This window comes from Tursiops truncatus, chromosome 1 (genome assembly GCF_011762595.2).
Source record: "Tursiops truncatus isolate mTurTru1 chromosome 1, mTurTru1.mat.Y, whole genome shotgun sequence".
NCBI classification, from domain to species: Eukaryota; Metazoa; Chordata; class Mammalia; order Artiodactyla; family Delphinidae; genus Tursiops; species Tursiops truncatus.
The window spans coordinates 35,892,063-35,905,694 of NC_047034.1; the positions used below are offsets into that span (position 1 = coordinate 35,892,063).

Consider the following 13,632-nt stretch of genomic DNA (forward strand, 5'->3'; position numbering starts at 1 on the left):
CACACATGTATCTAAGCATTTCACTCCTAGGCATTTACTCAAGAGAAATGAAAGCATATGTCCTCATAAAGACTTGTTCATGAATTTTTATAGCGGTTTTATTTGTAACAGCCAACAACTGGAAACAATTCAAAAGTCCTTCAACAACTGAAAGGGTAAACTAAATTAAGGTGTATTTTTGCAACTGAATGTTATTCAGCAAACAAAACAAAACAAAACCACGCAAATTTTTATATGCAACACCTGGATTATTCTCAAAATAATTATGCTATGTGAAAGCTAGACAAAAATAAAAAGTACAAACTGAGTGATTCAGTTTATAGAAAATTCTAGAAGTCAGATCAATCTGTGTAAGAGGAAGCAGGTTGGAGGTTGCCTAAAGAAGGAGATAGAGAGATGGATGGATTACAAAGAAACATTAGGAAACTGTAGGGAGTGTGATGGAAATGTTTGTTTTCTTGATTATGGTGATCATTTCATGGTACATACATATGTCAAGAGTCATCAAATTGTACACTTACTGTATTTAATATATCTTAATAAAGCTATACAAAAAGTCTTTTTGTAAACTCTTGTATATCTTGAGTTTACAGAGTTCATATTAATATAGTTATCATAGGAACCATCCATAATTTGAGGGATTGGCAATGAAGGAGGAAAAAGAAACTAGATCAAGCTTTCTCAGGTGAAGTTTCATATATTCTTTTTTATTTGGGATATTATCCAAATTTGAATTTTTAATTATTCCATATGCTATACCCAGAACTCAGGTAAGAATTTTAGGTAATTAAAGGAAAGTAATGCCATTCCAAGAACTATCCATTCCATTTGCTTTTTTGTTTTAGATCTCTGTCTTCTCCTTGTGAGCTTTGCTGTGACATTCAGCCTCTCCTAGTAAAACTTTTGGCACCAGAAGGTCCATTTGGAATCCTTTCCCTTGTCCAGCATCAATGGATGAGATGAATATCAAAATTACACTCATCCCACATATCAACTAAAGAAAAGGTGAAGGCATAACATTTGGAATCACAGGAGTTGTTTTTCACTTAGTAGTTTTTCCTGTTTGTCACGGTGGTTCTCAAAGTGCTGTTATCTATCAAAATCACCTGTGAAGCTTTTTAAAAAGATAGTTTTGTGGGCTGTAACCCACAATCACTGAATTAAAGCTTTTAGGGATATAGCCGGACTCTTGATTTTTTTGTTTTGTAGGTAATTCATCATTCATCTGTTCATTGCAACAAATATGCACAGACTGCTTATAATTGAGTGCTAGGCACCTGGACTAGGTATTAGTTTAGAGGAGCAAAAATCATGGGGCTTCTTGCCTTCATAGTATGCATGTATAATATGCATGTCTAATACCTATTGAGAGAAATAGATATTTTTAAAAGCACATAAATATAAAAAACACAACTTATAGTAAGTGATATAAAAGGAAAAGTAAACTGCCCAATTAGAAATTATTATGGGGGTGGGCAGAGGGAAGTAGTCCAGATTCAAAATCCCTGGGAGGATCAGGGAAGGCTTCAGAAAGGAAGCAGGATTTTAGCAGAGACCTGGAAGAAGAGTGAAAGTCAGAATGAAGATAAAAGTAATCACATGGAGGGAATATCACAGAAAGAAGAAAGAACATATATCTTAAAGAAGGGGGAGAATGGGTTGTGACGGGGAAGGACTACAGCTCAGTCAGAGGAGACAGTGGTACAAGATGAGGAAAGAAACATAGGCAAGGGCACTCGTGCTTAACAATTGCTGGTTTAATAAAGAGAATGTGTAGTGATAGATATAAGACTGTCTAATATTAGGAAAAATAATTAAGAAATATGAGCTTTCTTGGATCACCATCCTTTGCTTAAGTAGGGTACACAGATTAAGTCCCCTAATTCTGATTAAAGCCATTAAACAGGAAAAAGCAACTTAGCAATTCTGTAGGCCTAATGGCTAGTTGGATCCAGTTTCTTCAGGAATTCTCATGTCTGTCAGTGGTCCCGTGGGAACCATGATAGAACTCATGGGTTGCAGAGATTAAATCCCAGCCTGAATCTGGGACACACTCATTCAGGAGAACTTCTGAGATCACTGGTCACTGAGGTCCTTCAGGGCTTTTCCAACTAGACAAGTTTATTCTAAACTAGCTCCGAACACCTAGGTAGAAAATAAGCTCTTGGAAGCAAAGTGAGCATGCCCACTTTTGCAGAATATTCGAATCTACCTGTTAGCATCTACCTTTCTCTATGGATGATAACTACTATAACGACAATTTATTAAGTGCTTTCTATGTATAAGATGCTACTAAATACTTTGCATCTTTGACCCTCTCAGCGAAAGTACTAGGTAAATATTATTATCACTTTTATGAAGGTGAAACTGAGGCTCAGAGAAATTTAAGCTGCTCATCTAAGACACCACAGCTAGTAAGTAGAAGACATTGGATTCAAAGCCAGGTCTCTACAAATTCAAACTTTTTAACACCGTGTGCCATTATCTTTTGTGTTAGTTTCTGATTGCTGCTATAACAAATTGCCACAAACTCAGTAGCTTAAAACAACAGAAATGTATTCTCTTAAAGTTCTGGAGGTCAAAATCTACAGTGGGTCCATAGAGTTGTGTTCTTTCTGGATGCTCAAGTGGAGTATAGGTTTCCTTGCTCTTTCTACCTTCCAGAGGCAGTGTAAAGCCTTTGGCTCATGGCCCCCTTTCTCTACTTTCAAAGTCAGCAGTGCCCCATTTTCAAATCTTCTTCGGTCTCCTTTGATCCTTTGCTTCTTCCCTATAAGGACCTTTGTGATTAAATTTAGGGTCCATCCAAATAATCCAGGATGATCTTCCCATTTCAAGGTTTTTAACTGAATCACATCTGCAAAGCGCTGTTGCCATCCTATGTAACATTCACAGTTTCCAAGGATTAGGGCATGGGTGTTTTGGGAGCTCATTATCTAGCCTACCGCATATTTCCACACAGATTTTCAAAATTTTGGCTGAGCCTGCTGAGGGACTCCATTGTCATTAGGGTCCAGCTTAGCAGCAAATGGTTACAGTCCAGCAAACAGCCTGCAGTGTGTACATTGATTATGACTAGTGTTAGTTTAAAATGTATGTAGACTTTAAGTACATGATAATGATAGAACAAAAGACAGGAGGGAAGTAAATGGAGTTAGCATTTTCTATGGTTCTTACATTGTTGGGGAAGTTATAATTGTTAATTACCTGTTACTATGTTAAGGATGCACATTATCTTTTTTTTTAACATCTTTATTAGAGTATAATTGCTTTACAATGGTGTGTTAGTTTCTGCTTTATAACAAAGTGAATCAGTTATACTTATACATATGTTCCCATATCTTTTCCCTCTTGTGTCTCCCTCCCTCCCATCCTCCCTATCCCACCCCTCTAGGTGGTCTCAAAGCACCAAGCTGATCTCCCCGTGCTATGCGGCTGCTTCCCACTAGCTATCTATTTTACGTTTCGTAGTGTATATATGTCCATGCCACTCTCTCACTTTGTCACAGCTTACCCTTCCCCCTCCCCATATCCTCAAGTCCATTCTCTAGTAGGTCTGTGTCTTTATTCCCATCTTATCCCTAGGTTCTTCATGACCTTTTTTTTTTTTTCTTAGATTCCATATACATGTGTTAGCATACGGTATTTGTTTTTCTGTTTCTGATTTACTTCACTCTGTATGACAGACTCTAGGTCTATCCACCTCACTACAAGTAACTCAATTTCATTTCTTTTTATGGCTGAGTAATATTCCATTGTATATATGTGCCACATCTTCTTTATCCATTCATCCGATGATGGACACTTAGGTTGCTTCCATCTCCTGGCTATTGTAAATAGAGCTGCAATGAACATTTTGGTGCATGACTCTTTTTGAATTATGGTTTTCTCAGGGTATATGCCCAGTAGTGGGATTGCTGGGTCGTATGGTAGTTCTATTTGTAGTTTTTTAAGGAACCTCCATACTGTTCTCCATAGTGGCTGTATCAATTTACATTCCCACCAGCAGTGCAAGAGTATTCCCTTTTCCCCACACCCTCTCCAGCATTTATTGTTTCTAGATTTGTATTCTGTTGTTTTTGGATGGAATGTCCTGTAAATATCAATTAAGTCCATCTTGTTTAATGTATCATTTAAAGCTTGTGTTTCCTTATTTATTTTCATTTTGGATGATCTGTCCATTGGTGAAAGTGGAGTGTTAAAGTCCCTTATTATCAATGTGTTACTGTCGATTTCCCCTTGTATGGCTGTTAGTATTTGCCTTATGTATTGAAGTGCTCCTATGTTGGAGGGATGCACATTATTTTTAAAGGAACAATAAAAGTAGATTATTATTATGTTCATAATAATCTAATAAAAAGAAATAAGTAAAATAATAAGTACAATTGATAATCAATAAGAAGGCAAAATAGAAGAGAATAAAGCACATAGAAAACATAGGATAAATAAAAAACAAATAGTAAGATAATTGATTGAGTCCCAAAGACATCAATAATTATATTAAATATAAACAGACAATTCCACTTTAAATACAGAGACTGTCATACTACTACATTTCGCAAACTGTGGGCTGAGGTGCCCTGGTGGCCTTCATAAATTCACAGGAGACCTAAGGAATATTTTAAATTTTCAGTGGAAACAAAGCAATATTTGATATCTCTCATGTATTTTGCAAACTGCTAGCTCAGAGTAGCTCCCAGTTACATTAGGTTGCAGAAAGTTCTGCTTGGTGACATCAAATCTTTGCAAAGCTGGGTTTTCAGCAGTGACTGTGATAAAGACCAAGTACCAAATGAAAATTAATGGTATAGGAAATTAGGTGGCAGTTTATAAACTGATTCCAAGGTTTGAGAAGTTGAGCAGTGTCTAACATGCTATTACTAAGAATTATGGTGGGCACAAGACTTATTAAGTGGTTTGGGTCCAGTTATTTAATAAATAAAACTGTTAAGTATTTCTTTTTTGGCTAGGAATGATGTGAACAAATTACTAAGACCCCAAGAATGCTGTGAACTAAGTTTGGGAACATCTATCATAATTAATTAAAAATAAAAACTACAGGGAATTCCCTGCTGGTCCAGTGGTTAGCACTCCGTGCTTTCACTGCCAGGGCCCAGGTTCAATCCCTGGTCAGGGAACTAAGATCCTGCAAGCTGTGCTGTGCAGTCTAAATAAATAAATATATAAATAAAAGAATAAATAAAAGTAACAACTATGTGTTCCATACAAAACAAATAATATATATGTTCAGAGACAGAATGAATGAATATAAAAAGATGGAAAACACATTATGTAAAAATGAACCAAAAGAAAGCTGATTTGACAAATGTGGCATTATGACAGTCTTTGTCTTTAAATTATCATTGTGTGTTTATATTTAAAATAGTTATAGATATATTGAGGATTAAATCTACAAACTTTTTATTTGTTTCTTAATTGCCTTATAACTGAAGTAGACAAAATAGAATTTGAGTCAAGATACATTACTAAAGAGAGATATGTTCTAATAATAAAAGAGTCTATTTACTAGAAAATATAATTTTAAAATATATAATATAAAAATGTTAAAAATATGTATATATTAATATATAAAAGTAAAAAAATGGACAGAGTTAGAAATAAGACACATGTACAATAGATGGAACATTTTCTGGTAGAATAAGCAGACCTCCAACAAATCAGTAACTGTGTAGAAGACTTAAACAAATATTAACAGATCGTCCCTCACTGATATACCCAGGGCACTGCACCCTCTACCACAGACACATATTTTTTACATATACCTACAGTTATCTCAGTTGATCATACGCTGAGCCATAAAACAAACTCAATCAATCTCAAAACTTGTTAATAAATATACAGCTAAAAACATTCTTCAAATGGTTGTAAACTCTGCAAAACATTTCTAAGTAAACCATGGGTCATTGAAGAAACTACAATGGTCATTATCAAATATTTTAAACTGAAAAAAAAGAAAATATGACACATTAAAACTTGTGCAATACAGCTAAATCGATGCTTAGAATAAAAATAATAGTCTGAAGTTTTTTTTTAGACTATGAAAAGCTGAAAATAAAAAATTCTAAGTAATTATCTCAAGAAATTCATTTTTTAAAAAAGAACACCAAATAAACTCAAGAAAATATTAGTAAAAATAAAATGAAGATAAACATAAATCAACAAAGCCAAAAGTTGGTTCTTTGAAGACTGAAAATATTGACCAGTTAATTGATTGGTTTCAATCTATCCTCCATTATTTGAATTAATTAGTAGGAAGTGTGGGGAGGAACAAGAGATTAAAAAAAAAAGAGAGAGATTTTAAAAACTAAAGTAAAATGGTATTTTTCCAGCATATATTTCTTCTTGATTACATATTGATTGACTCTAAATGGTATTTTTATTACTTTAACTTAAACCTATGAGGTCTTAAGGGGTAGTAGCTGAGTCTAATATTTAAAATATGCACTTAAAAGTATGCTTTCATAGTTGTTGAGCTTTGTCCACAAATCATGTGCTGAAATTTCTTTGTGCTGACTTGGCAACAGACTTCCAACATAGGTTACGGCTACGTCTATGAAACACACTGGAGAAAAAAAGAGAAAGTAGCATAGAAATTTCTACAATAACTATTTTTTTAACTCAAACACATATTGTTTACTTTATTTCTTTAACAATAAAACAGTAATAATGACACAATAATTTAGTTGTAACAAAGCACTCAACAGAGCAAAATAAAAACAAAGCTAATTAAGGAGGCAGAGCTTCAGCTCAAGTTACTCATCTCCTTTAAACAGGAAAAACTATCATTAGTCTAGTGGTTCTCAAACAGGTCTGCTCATTTGAGGAATGAGAGGAAGGAGAATTGGTTCTTAAAAGAAATAGCTATATCCAAAGCCCACCTCAGAACAATTACATGTGAATCTCTCAGGAGTGGGGCCCATTCAAAACTTTTTGAAGCATTGTCAGTGTTTATAACTACAAGTCTAACGTAATAAGCATGAAACACCATATCCTCAAAACAATCCAAAACCAAGGAATTTAAAAAAAAAGAAAAGAAAAAGAAATATGATAAATTTCTTTCCTCTTATCCTGGGAAAAGGGGGAAGGAAGCACTTACTCATTTCTCCTTGTTTTTTATCCATTTTTGATTGCCCAAAGTCAAGTTTAACAAATGTTAAATATTGGAACTTACGCAAATATCCTACCCAATTAAAATTTTCACTACTTTACATTTAGAAAGCTCTTTTAAAACAATACAAGGGGGAAGGAGCTTCAAGATGGCAGAAGAGTAAGACGTGGAGAGACCTTCCCCCCCACAAATACATCAGAAGTACATCTACATGTGGAACAACTCCTACAGAACACCTACTGAACGCTGGCAGAAGACCTCAGACCTCCCAAAAGGGTCGCAGTGCTCTGACCGGGTGTCAGGGCAGTGCCTCTGAAGTGGGAGAGCCAAGTTCAGGACATTGGTCCACCAGAGACCTCCCAGCTCCACGTAATATCAAACGGTGAAAAACTCCCAGAGATCTCCATATCAACACCAACTCCACTAAACGACCAGCAATCTACAGTGCTGGACACCCGATGCCAAACAACTAGCAAGACAGAAACACAACCCCACCCATTAGCAGAGAGGTTGCCTAAAATCATACTAAGTTCACAGACACCCCAAAACACACAGCAGATGTGGACCTGCCCACCAGAAAGACAAGGTCCACCCTCATCCACCAGAACACAGGCACTAGTCCCCTCCACCAGGAAGCCTACACAACCCACTGAACCAACCTTAGCCACTGGGGACAGACACCAAAAACAACGGGAATTACGAACCTGCAGCCTGTGAAAAGGAGACCCCAAACACAGTAAGCTAAGCAAAATAAGAAGACAGAGAAACACACAGCAGATAAAGGAGCAAGGTAAAAACCCACCAGGCCAAACAAATGAAGAGGAAATAGGCAGTCTACCTGAAAAAGAATTCAGAATAATGATAGTAAAGATGATCCAAAATCTTGGAAATAGAATGGAGAAAATAAAAGAAACATTTAACAAGGACACAGAAGAACTAAGGAGCAAACAAACAATAATGAACAACACAATAAATGAAATAAAAAATTCTCTAGAAGGAATCAGTAGCAGAATAACTGAGGCAGAAGAATTGATAGGTGACCTGGAAGATAAAAGAGTGGAAATAACTACTGCAGAGCAGAATAAAGAAAAAAGAATGAAAAGAATCGAGGACAGTCTCAGAGACCTCTGGGACAATATTAAACACATGAACATTCGAATTATAGGGGTACCAGAAGAAGAAGAGAAAAAGAAAGGGACTGAGAAAATATGTGAAGAGATTAGAGTTGAAAACTTCCCTAATATGGGAAAGGTAATAGTCAATCAAGTCTAGGAAGCACAGAGAGTCCCATACAGGATAAATCCAAGGAGAAGCATGCCAAGACACATATTAATCAAACTATCAAATATTAAATACAAAGAAAAAATATTAAAAGCAGCAAGGGAAAAACAACAAATAACATACAAGGGAATCCCCATAAAGTTAACAGCTGATCTTTCAGCAGAAACTCTGAAAGCCAGAAGGGAGTGGCAGAACATATTTAAAGTGATGAAAGGGAAAAACCTACAACCAACATTACTCTACCCAGCAAGGATCTCATTCAAATTAAATGAGACGAGAAATTAAAATACTCACAGAGAAACAAAAGCTAAGACAATTTAGCACCACCAAACCATCTTTACAACAAATGCTAAAGGAACTTCTCTAGGCAGGAGACACAAGAGAAGGAAAAGACCTACAATAACAAACCAAAAACAATTAAGAAAATGGTAATAGGAACATGCATATCAATAATTACCTTAAAGGTAAATGGATTAAATGCTCCAACCAAAAGACATAGACTGGCTGAATGGATACAAAAACAAGAGCCATATATATGCTGTCTACAAGAGACCCACTTCCGACCTAGGGACACATACAGACTGAAAGTGAGGGGATGGAAAAAGATATTCCATGCAAACAGAAATCAAAAGAAAGCTGGAGTAGTAATTCTCATATCAGACAAAATAGACTTGATCAAAGGATCAATCCAAGAAGATGATATAACAATTGTAAATATTTATGCACCCAACATAGGAGCACCTCAATACATAAGGCAAATACTAACAGCCATAAAAGGGGAAATCGATGGTAACACAATCATTGTAGGGGATGTTAACACCCCACTTTCACCAATGGGCAGATCATCAAAAACGAAAATAAATAAGGAAACACAAGCTTTAAATGATACATTAAACAAGATGGACTTAATTGATATTTATAGGATATTCCATCCAAAAACAACAGAATACACTGTCTTCTCAAGTGCTCATGGAACATTCTCCAGGATAGATCATATCATGGGTGGCAAATCAAACCTTCGTAAATTTAAGAAAATTGAAATCATATCAAGTATATTTCCCGACCACAACACTATGAGACTAGATATCAATTACAGGAAAAAATCTGTAAAAGACACTAAGACATGGAGGCTAAACAATACACTACTTAATAACCAAGAGATCACTGAAGAAATCAAAGAGGAAATCAAAAAATACCTAGAAGCAAATGAAAATGAAAACTCAAAGATGCAAAACCTATGGGATTCAGCAAAAACAGTTCTAAGAGGGAAGTTTATAGCAATACAATCCTACCTTAAGAAACAAGAAACTTATCAAATAAACAACCTAACCTTACACCTAAAGCAATTAGAGAAAGAAGAACAAGAAAACCACAAAGTTAGCAGAAGAAAAGAAATCATAAAGATCAGATCAGAAACACATGAAAAAGAAATGAAGGAAACAATAGCAAAGCTCAATAAAACTGAAAGCTTGTTCTTTGAGAAGATAAACAAAATTGATAAACCATTAGCCAGACGCATCAAGAACAAAAGGGAGAAAACTCAAATCAATAGAATTAGAAATGAAAAAGGAGAAGTAACAACTGACAGAGCAGAAATACAAAGGATCATGAGAGACTACTACAAACAACTATATGCCAATAAAATGGAAAACCTGGAAGAAATGGACAAATTCTTAGAAATGCACAACTTTCAGGAAGAAATAGAAAATATAAACAGACCAATCACAAGCACTGAAATTGAAACTGTGATTAAAAATCTTCCAACAAACAAAAGCCCAGGACCAGATGCCTTCACAGGCGAATTCTATCAAACATTTAGAGAAGAGCTAACACCTATCCTTCTCAAACTCTTCCAAAATATAGCAGAGGGAGGAACAATCCCAAACTCATTCTACGAGGCCACCATCACCCTGATACCAAAACCAGACAAAGATGTCACAAAGAAAGAAAACTACAGGCCAATATCACTGATGAACATAGATGCAAAAATCCTCAACAAAATACTAGAAAACAGAATCCAACAGCACATTAAAAGGATCATACACCATGATCAACTGGGGCTTATCCCAGGAATGCAAGGATATTTCAATACACACAATCAATCAATGTGATACACCATATTAACAAATTGAAAAATAAAAACCATATGGTCATCTCAATAGATGGAGAAAAAGCTTTCGACAAAATTCAACACCCATTTATGATAAAAACCCTTCAGAAAGGAGGCACAGAGGGAATTTACCTCAACATAATAAAAGCCATGTATGACAAAACCACAGCCAACATTGTTCTCAATGGTGAAAAACTGTAACCATTTCCACGAAGATCAGGAAAAAGACAACGTTGTCCACTCTCAGCACTATTATTCAACATAGTTTTGGAAGTTTTAGCCACAGCAATCAAAGAAGAAAAAGAAATAAAAGGAATCCAAATCGGAAAAGAAGTAAAGCTGTCGCTGTTTGCAGATGACATGATACTATACATAGAGAATCCTAAAGATGCTACCAGAAAACTACTAGAGCTAATCAATGAATTTTGTAAAGTAGCAGAATACAAAATTAATGCACAGAAATCTCTGGCATTCCTATACACTAATGATGAAAAATCTGAAAGAGAAATTAAGGAAACACTCCCATTTACCATTGCAGCAAAAAGAATAAAATATTTAGGAATAAACCTACCTAAGAAAACAAAAGACCTGCATGCAGAAAACTATAAGACACTGATGAAAGTAATTAAAGCTGATACAAACAGATGAAGAGATATACCATGTTCCTGGACTGGAAGAATCAACATTGTGAAAATGACTCTACTATCCAAAGCAATCTACATATTCAATGCAATCCCTATCAAACTACCACAGGCATTTTTCACAGAACTAGAACAAGAAATTTCACAATTTGTATGGAAACACAAAAGACCCCGAATAGCCAAAGCAATCTTGAGAAAGAAAAATGGAGCTGGAGGAATCAGACTCCCTGACTTCAGACTATACTATAAAGCTACAGTAATCCAGACAGTATGGTACTGGCACAAAAACTGAAGTATAGATCAATGGACCAGGATAGAAAGCCCATAGATAAGGCCACACACATATGGTCACCTTATCTTTGATAAAGGAGGCAAGAATATACAATGGAGAAAAGACAGGCTTTTCAATAAGTGGTGCTGGGAAAACTGGACAGCTACATGTAAAAGAATGAAATTAGAACACTTCCTAACACCATACACAAAAATAAACTCAAAATGGATTAAAGACCTAAATGTAAGGCCAGACACTATAAAACTCTTAGAGGAAAACATAGGCAGAACACTCTATGACATAAATCACAGCAAGATCCTTTCTGATCCACCTCCTAGAGAAATGGAAATAAAAAGAAAAATAAACAAATGGGACCCAATGAAACCTAAAAGGTTTTGCACAGCAAAGGAAACCATGAACAAGATGAAAAGACAACTCTCAGAATGGAAGAAAATATTTGCAAATGAAGCAATTGACAAAGGGTTAATCTCCAAAATTTACAAGCAGCTCATGCAGCTCAATATCAAAAAAACAAACAACCCAATCCAAAAGTGAGCAGAAGACCTAAATAGACATTTCTCCAGAGAAGATATACAGATTGCGAACAAAGACATGAAAGAATGCTCAACGTCATTAATCATTAGAGAAATGCAAATCAAAACTACAATGAGATATCATCTCACCCCAGTCAGAATTGCCATCATCAAGAAATCTACAAACAATAAATGCTGGAGAGGGTGTGGAGAAAAGGGACCCTTCTTGCACTGTTGGTGGGAATGTAAATTGATACAGCCACTATGGAGAACAGTATGGAGGTTCCTTAAAAAACTAAAAATAGAACTACCATATGACCCAGCAATCCCACTACTGGGCATATACCCTGAGAAAACCATAATTCAAAAAGAGTCATCTACCACAATGCTTATTGAAGCTCTATTTAAAATAGCCAGAACATGGAAGCAACCTAAGTGCCCATGTACAGATGAATGGATAAAGAAGATGTGGCACATATATACAATGGAATATTACTCAGCCATAAAAAGGAACGAAATTGAGTTATTTGTAGTGAGGTGGATGGACCTAGAGTCTATCATACAGAGTGAAGTAAGTCAGAAAGAGAAAAACAAATACTGTATGTTAACACATATATATGGAATCTAAAAAAAACAAAACAAAACAAAAAAAATGGTCATGAAGAACCTGGGGGCAAGACGGAAATAAAGATGCAGACCTACTAGAGAATGGACTTGAGGACTCGGGGAGGGGGAAGGGTAAGCTGGGACAATGTGAGAGAGTGGCATGGACATATATACACTACCAAACATAAAATAGATAGCTAGTAGGAAGCAGCCGCATAGCAGAGGGAGATTAGCTCGGTGCTTTGTGACCACCTAGAGGGGTGGGATAGGGAGGGTAGGAGTCAGGCAGACATAAGAGGGAAGAGATACTGGGAAATATGTATATGTATAGCTGATTTACTTTCTTATAAAGCAGAAACTAACACACCATCATAAAGCAATTATACTCCAATAAAGATATTAAAAAATAAAAAAAATTAAAAATTAAATTAACTTAAATTAAAAAAATAAAATGGATCATGGATAAGGACCTACTGTATAGCACAGGGAACTCTACTTAATACTCTGTAATGACCTATATGGGCAAAGAATCTAGAAAAGAGTGGATATATGTATAAGTGATTCACTTTGCTGTACAGCAGAAACTAACACAACATTGTAAATCAACTATACCAGTAACAATTTAAAAAATAAATAAGTAAATAAACTAAGGGGAGAAAAAAAAACCAATACTGGGGGGAGTTCCCTGGTGCCACAGTGGTTAAGAATCCCTCTGCCAATGCAGGGGACACGGGCTCGACCCCTGGTCTGGGAAGATCCCACATGTCGCAGAGCAACTGAGCCCGTGAGCCACAATTACTGAGCCTGCGCTTTAGAGCCCGTGAGCCACAACTACTGAGCCCGTGTGTCACAACTACTGAAGCCCTTGCGCCTAGAGCCTGTGCTCCGTAACAAGAAAAGCCACCACAGTGAGAAGCCTGTGCACCGCAAAGAAGAGTAGCCCCCGCTCACCGCAACTAGAGAAAACCTGCGTGCAGCCAAAATAAATAAATAAAACAAAACAAAAACAATACCAGGTTTCAGAAAGAATCCCCCACATTTTAAGTTTGCATAGATGTTTA

At 35.9% G+C, this 13,632-nt stretch overlaps 1 protein-coding gene across 1 annotated transcript in view; it reads left to right on the forward strand.

The window, feature by feature from the left end:
* LOC101324585 (complement receptor type 1) overlaps positions 1 to 13,632 on the forward strand; it is a 110,897-nt gene that overhangs the window by 3,617 nt on the left and 93,648 nt on the right. The window lies entirely within an intron of this gene.